The sequence below is a fragment of the Antennarius striatus genome, chromosome 10, assembly GCF_040054535.1.
Source record: "Antennarius striatus isolate MH-2024 chromosome 10, ASM4005453v1, whole genome shotgun sequence".
Taxonomy (NCBI): Eukaryota; Metazoa; Chordata; class Actinopteri; order Lophiiformes; family Antennariidae; genus Antennarius; species Antennarius striatus.
Genome location: NC_090785.1, coordinates 21,115,001 through 21,122,117, shown reverse-complemented (window position 1 = coordinate 21,122,117; position 7,117 = coordinate 21,115,001).

The window sequence follows — 7,117 nt, the reverse complement described above, 5'->3', positions numbered from 1 at the left end:
CCGCTTCACTGTACTGCGCCCCTCGCCATAGCTGGTGATGGCCCTCATGCCACCCCAGACATGTCACACCTGGTTGTGCCCCAGGTGGTTCTCCAGTTTCCTCCTGTAGTTCCCTTTGGACTCCCTCAGGCAGAGTTTCACTGCCTGCTGGGACAGGTACTACCGTGTCCACACAGAAGTTCATATAGTCTGTTAAACACTGAGCCACCCCCTCGATGTCCTCCCCATGTTATCCCAGTTGGTGGTCTGGAAGCAGTCCCTCAGTGTCTCCTCAGCTTCTAGGGACCATCTCTTGACCTTCCGGGTTGTTGCTGGCAGTCGTGTCACCAGCAGGATGTGGGTGAGCTGGAGGTAGACTAGGTTATGGTCTGATATACCTAGTGGGGGGAGGGAGTGGCAGTGTGTGCCTCCTTGGCATTTGTGTAGAACAGATCGATGATTCTTTTTTCTGGTCCAGTGTGTGCAGTCCACACACCAGACCACTGTGGGCAGTGACGAGTCCAAGGTGACGTGGTTGAAGTCAGCTGGATGAGGACCAGAGCCTCCATGTGCCGGGTCTGAAGAGCAGAGGTGGTCACACAGATGGTCTCACTTGCCCTCTCAGGCTCCGCACGTGGAGGGACATAGATGATGAGGACAACGATGTGTGAAAATTCACATGCCAGGTAGTAGGGCCTGATGTTGATAACTATTAGCTCCAGATTGCTGTTGCACAACGTTGTTTTCACAGTCACATGACCCAGGTGACACCATCTGTTGTTGGTATAAATGATCAGACCATCTCATTTCTTCATACTGGCAGTGTCCGTGTCCCGGTCCACTTGTACCAAGACAAAGTTGGTCTGTTCGACGTTAGCGTTATGCACAAAGTCCTTCAGCCATGTCTCATAGAACACGAACACGCTGGTCTCCCAGTAGCACTGCTGTGTCCTGCACAAAATCATCAGTTCGTCCACCTTCTTGGGAAGCAAGTTTACGTTCCCCATGATGACGGAGGGAACAGAGGGTCTGGCCCGAAAACGGCTGGTGGCTCTAGTCGTTAGCCAGTTGTTGTTTACCCCCTCGGCTCCCCCTGTACCTCCGCTGAAGCTCAGCAGGGATGAGATTGCGAACCCAAGATTCTCCTCTGACCTTCAAAGAGAGAACCTGCTCTTCAGAGTAACTCAGCGCAGTACTGTCCATAGTGATGAGAAGTTGTATTACTGTTGTTTTAGTAGAATCTATTCTTGTATGTTTTTGTCATTTTATAAATGAACCAAAGCAGCAGTAGCACTCCTAATTTCATTGTTTTGTATAGTATTATATTGTATTGTATTGTATTCTATTCTATTCTATTCTATTCTATTCTATTCTATTCTATTCTATTCTATTCTATTCTATTCTATTCTATTTTTTGTATTCTATTCTATTTTACTCTATTTTACTCTATTCTACTCTATTGTATCCCATTCTACTTCATTTTACTCTGTTCTATTCTACTCTACTCTACTCTGTTCTAATCTACTCTATTCTACTCTGTTCTATTCTATTTTACTCTATTCTACTCTACTTTACTTTGTTCCATTCTATTCTATTCTACTCTATTCTACTCTATCCTACTCTACTCTGTTCTACTTTGTTCTATGTAATTCTATTTTATTCTATTCTACTCTACTCTGACCTGTTCTATTCTGCTCTACAGTATTCTGGTCTATTCTACTGTACTCTTTTCTATTCTGTTCTGTTTTATTCTATTCTACTTTATTCTATTCTATTTTACTCTACTTTGTTCTGTTCTGTTCTATTCTATTCTATTCTACTCTAGCTGATGCAGGAAAAAAGTTGAACAAATTGTTGATGTAAAGAAAAACACGACGGGCCTTTAAACAATGTAGCACCATATTTTGAATACATTAAAATATGACCCATGTATGGTGACGTGCATCTGTAAGTATAAGTACTAGTACTACGAATACCATTACTATGAATACTAGTACTACAAATACTCGTACTATCAATACTAGTACTGTGAATACTCGTACTGTGAATACTGGTACTATGAACACTAGTACTAAGAACACTAGTATAGTACTTTATTAATAATAATAATAATAATAATAATAATAATAGACCTTTATTGTCCCACAGTGGGGAAATTTTTGATACTAGCAATACAAACTACGTAGTACTACGAATACTAGTACTAGTATCACTAGTACTATGAATGCTGGTACTAGAAATACTAGTCATACGAATACTGGTACTATCAATACTAGAACTATGAATACTAGTAGTACGGATACAAGTACTACAAATACTAATAATATGAATAACAGAGTGGTGGAAAGTTTTTAATACAATAAAATAATATAAATAAAACAATAAAATCATATAATAAAATAATATCATTTCATCAACCCAAAAATCTAGAGTGTGTGTGTCAAGTCTTTCAGCACTTGAGAGAAACGGCCCCAGGAAGTCTCGAGGTCATGAAAGATTCTACAAGAATCGAATCTGTTTTTAGAAATGTTTGCGTAAATGTCAGTATCTGTTAATAATTTTGTGTGCACTAAATGTCCGCGTGACTGATTAGGTTATGTCCTCAGCCTTGTGAAACTGTCGACTAGATGTCTCTGCTAACTTCTTGAGGTCATGATGTACCTACTGAAACTGGGGGAAAGATTAGTGGAGAGCAGAGGGAATGAAGTTAAACAACTGATTCACACCTCCCATAGTTACGCCTTTAGAGTATAAAAAGATATGTGATCCATTTCCTAGTTGGTACTTGAAGTTTTCCTGTATCCAGAATATTCTGCAAAAACAACACCTCAAATGGACCATTCATCGTCTCCAGAGCTCTCATCATGATTAGATAAGTATTTGTTGAACTTGTCTGTTTGTTGAACCTGTCTGTCTGTCAATATCATCAATGATGTTAACGGACTCATACTCAACCTAGTGATGATATTACTGCACTGCTACTCAACTTTGGTTTGAATTGACAAAATAAATATCTTGTGTTTAATACACTGTCTTGTCTTACGAGAAACGAAACCCCACCACAATAGTACTATCAATACTAGTGCTACAAATACTAGTAATACAAATACTAGTACTATGAATACTAGTACTATGAATACTAGTACTAAAAATACTAGTACTGAGAATTTTCCCACTATGAATACCCGTACTAGTAGTAAGAGGACTAAAATTGTTGACCCACACGGACTCTGTGGTGTTCTTTGTCACAGGTTTCCACTGTCTTTTCTGGAGTCATTCTTTTACCATAATGAGACGAGGTGACTTGTAAACCTTCACACTGACCAGTTTCGGGGGTTTTATTTATCCACTCTTTCTGCTGAGGGTTTCTAAAAGACGTTTTCACTCAGGGTCTGAAGCCGACAATTAATATCTGCTCTTAATCTTTCTGTTTCCTTCCCCCTCCGAGCACCTTGAACAGGACCTCCGGCCATCTCTCTGATTAAACTTCATAATTAGCTCTGTGTGTGTGTGTGTGTGTGTGTGTGTGTGTGTGTGTGTGTGTGTGTGTGTGTGTGTGTGTGTGTGTGTGTGTGTGTGTGTGTGTGTGTGTGTGTGATTTTTATCATAGTTTTGAGGACATTCTTCTCTTCTCCAATCATCAGCCGGCTCCCTGCAGGCAGACGCTAATTAAAATCAATAGTCTCCTCAGACTGACACTGAAGGTTCAGCTGCCATGAAGCAACAACAAACTTGACCATCATCAGTCTCACATTAGTAAAACACAACTTCAGGGATAAATTGTTGTACACATCTGTTACTGATGAATAAAATCGCAGTTTAAAGCCGGTTCTGTGTTAGTTGATGAGGTCTGGGGTCAACCAGAGGGTCTTTGCTACCTTGGAAGGGTGAGAAGGATGAGGGGGGAGGACAGGAGAAAGAGAAGGTCAGAGGGACCTTGTTGACCTGAAGATGTGCTCCTAGATAACACACAAAACCTTTACAGCGGTAGCTGCTTCTGTGATGCTAGTGCTGGCTGCATGGACCTGTGAGACACGTTGGTGCGTGAACATCCTCAAGTCCTGCGTGGACATCAGAACTGAATGGTTCCAGGGTTGTCAGAGGTTCCTGGGATCGCTGTGTCAATCTGAGGTGCATCGACATGGTTCCATGAGTGAGGTGGCAGTCATGGAAACATGACACCAGTGATGGTGTGTGGTGTGTGTGTGTGTGTGTGTGTGTGTGTGTGTGTGTGTGTGTGTGTGTGTGTGTGTGTGTGTGTGTGTGTGTGTGTGTGTGTGTGTGTGTGTGTGTCTGCTGTGTTAACAGTGGGATGGTGTCAGTGATAGAAGCGCAGCAGAGTTTAGTCCAGCAGCTTCTTCCTGTCCATCCATCATCAACAGAAACACACCACCAAATAGACACATTCATCAAAGCCTCTGCAGATGGCAACACACACAGAAACACACACCACCCCTACAGTAATGGTGCAACACACACACAGTCAGACACACTGCACCCCCCGTTAAATAGTGTTGTGGTTGGCAGACATGTGTGTGATGAATTGTGTGTCTCTACCAGACTTCTGAAAAGTTAATTTTCTAAAGACTGCAGCCCATTGGAGAGGAGAGGAGAGGATGGGGGACCGGTCAGTGTGTGTGTGTGTGTGTGTGTGTGTGTGTGTGTGTGTGTGTGTGTGTGTGTGTGTGTGTGTGTGTGTGTGTGTGTGTCGTCATGTCTGGTGGGAACAGGAGGTGGTGTGTATCGTGCTTTGGAATGTTTTCCATCTACTCTCAGGTTGTTGGATGAAGACATGGTCAAACATACACACACGTGTCCCTCAATCTGCATGTTACACACAGCCTGATGACAACTGTGTGACTCCATAAACCTGGTGTGTTTCTGTTCTTCTGTGAGGTAAAAGCACTTCAGGAGACTAAACAGTGTAAAACTTTACACGGGGCTCCAGAAGATGAAGATGAAGATGAGTGTAATCCTTTGAACTCAGCTGCTGTTGGGTAGAACTCCTCTGACAAGGATGGAGGTCCAGGCTACTGAACCCCCCACCCCCACCCCCCATCTGGACACCACAGCTGCAGCAATGTGGATGCGGTCGCACCGTTCACGCCACTGTTGTTGCTGTCTTGTCCGTGAGCGTCCATCATGTCATGCATCATAAAGACAACAGGTAATCTGTCAGTAAACCAGAAGATAGGTGTGGATGCTGAGGTTCACACCTGTCAACACCTTCTGGTGGTAGAGTTTTGTCTGGTTCTGGGTTCACTTGTCTCAGCTCTCTGTAACAAAACACATTTCACCTGAAATAGGTTCAATTGACAAGCATGGGTTCTGTTCCTGGGCTCCACAGAAAATAAGATGAGAATAGAAACACGTCATTTGGGAGTTCTTAGGACATGACAGTCACATCAGTTCAGAGCAACAGTTTGGAAACCCTGCTCTAAACCTCCTGGCAGCTCCGTTAAGGTAAAGGTCACCATCATACAGTAACCACCTGCTGACAGGAACACACACGTATATACACACACATATACACGCACACATATACATACACATACACACACACACATATACCAGAATACACACATATACACAAGCACACACACACATGCACAAGAACACACATACACCAGCATGCACACATTAAAACAAGCATACATATATACACATATTTATATTTTAGTTATAGTTTAGTATATAAATCCTGTTTATCTATATATCTATCTATCTATCTATCTATCTATCTATCTATCTATCTATCTATCTATCTATCTATCTATCTATCTATCTATCTATCTATCTATCTATCTATCTATCTATCTATCTATCTATCTATCTATCTATCTATCTATCTATCTATCCATCTATCTATCTATATACACAAGCACACACACATATACACAAACATGTGCATGTATGCGTACAGTTTGTTCGACAGATATCCAGAAACTCTAGCAGTCTGACTGCTGGAGACAGCGTTGTAGTTGTCAGTGTTGTGGTTGTCAGTGTTGTGTTTGTCAGTGTTGTGTTTGTCAGTGTTGTGGTTGTCAGTGTTGTGGTTGTCAGTGTTGTGTTTGTCAGTGTTGTGGTTGTCAGTGTTGTGGTTGTCAGTGTTGTGGTTGTCAGTGTTGTGGTTGTCAGTGTTGTGGTGGTCAGTGTTGTGGTTGTCAGTGTTGTGGTTGTCAGAGTATGAGGAGCACCAAACTGTGTTCCCTTGACATTGTGTTTTGGTTTGTTAAATGTCTCTTCTTCATTCGAACAAATGGAAACGGTCCAGTCCTCCCAGACAACATTAAACTACACCGTTACCCTGGTCCTGAACCCTGAAGGGACATTCAGGACGGCAAAGGGTGAACTGAAGGGTAATGGATTTAGAGTTTAATGAGGGTTGATCAGAAGTTACGTGTTTGTTTGCTCATTAGTTTGTAAGCAGGATGTCTTAAAGAGTTGTGTTCATTCTGTAGGGAGGAAACGGGGGAATCTCCTGCAGCCTTGGGGAGGTTTGTGCTCAGAGCTCCTCTCATTTGTTGGTTGATTGGCTGTTAGCACGGTTCTTCTTCCTTTCTTTTGTGCGTGGGGGGGGGGGGCTTCTCCACGTGTATACCTCTAGTTATCTGATGAGGAAGCCACAAAGGACAGAAATAAGAGAGTGAAACTTCTCTTTTTGTCTTGTGTTTAATAAAGTTCATGTTGGACACACACACACACACACACACACACACACATTATGAAAATTAGCTGGTCAGCCTGCGGTGTGTGCCTTTATGTGTGTGTGTGTGTGTGTGTGTGTGTGTGTGTGTGTGTGTGTGTGTGTGTGTGTGTGTGTGTGTGTGTGTGTGTGTGTGTGTGTGTGTGTGTGTGTGTGTGTGTGTGTGTGTGTGTGTGTGTGTGTGTACATCTGACAAAGTGCAGCTATTATCCCCTCTGACAAAAACCTCTGAGGGCAATTTCAGAAATTATTTTAACAATGAAGCACGCCAAATGTCAGCATTCACTAATTATGTTTATGCTAATTGTTAATTAGTGTCTTAATGGGATGATCTTAATTAACAAAAGGTTTGCTGCCGCTGGCAACAGGGCTGCCATAAAGGAGATTTAATTGCTGTGCAGTACTTGATGAACAGGAATTTATTGGGCATTT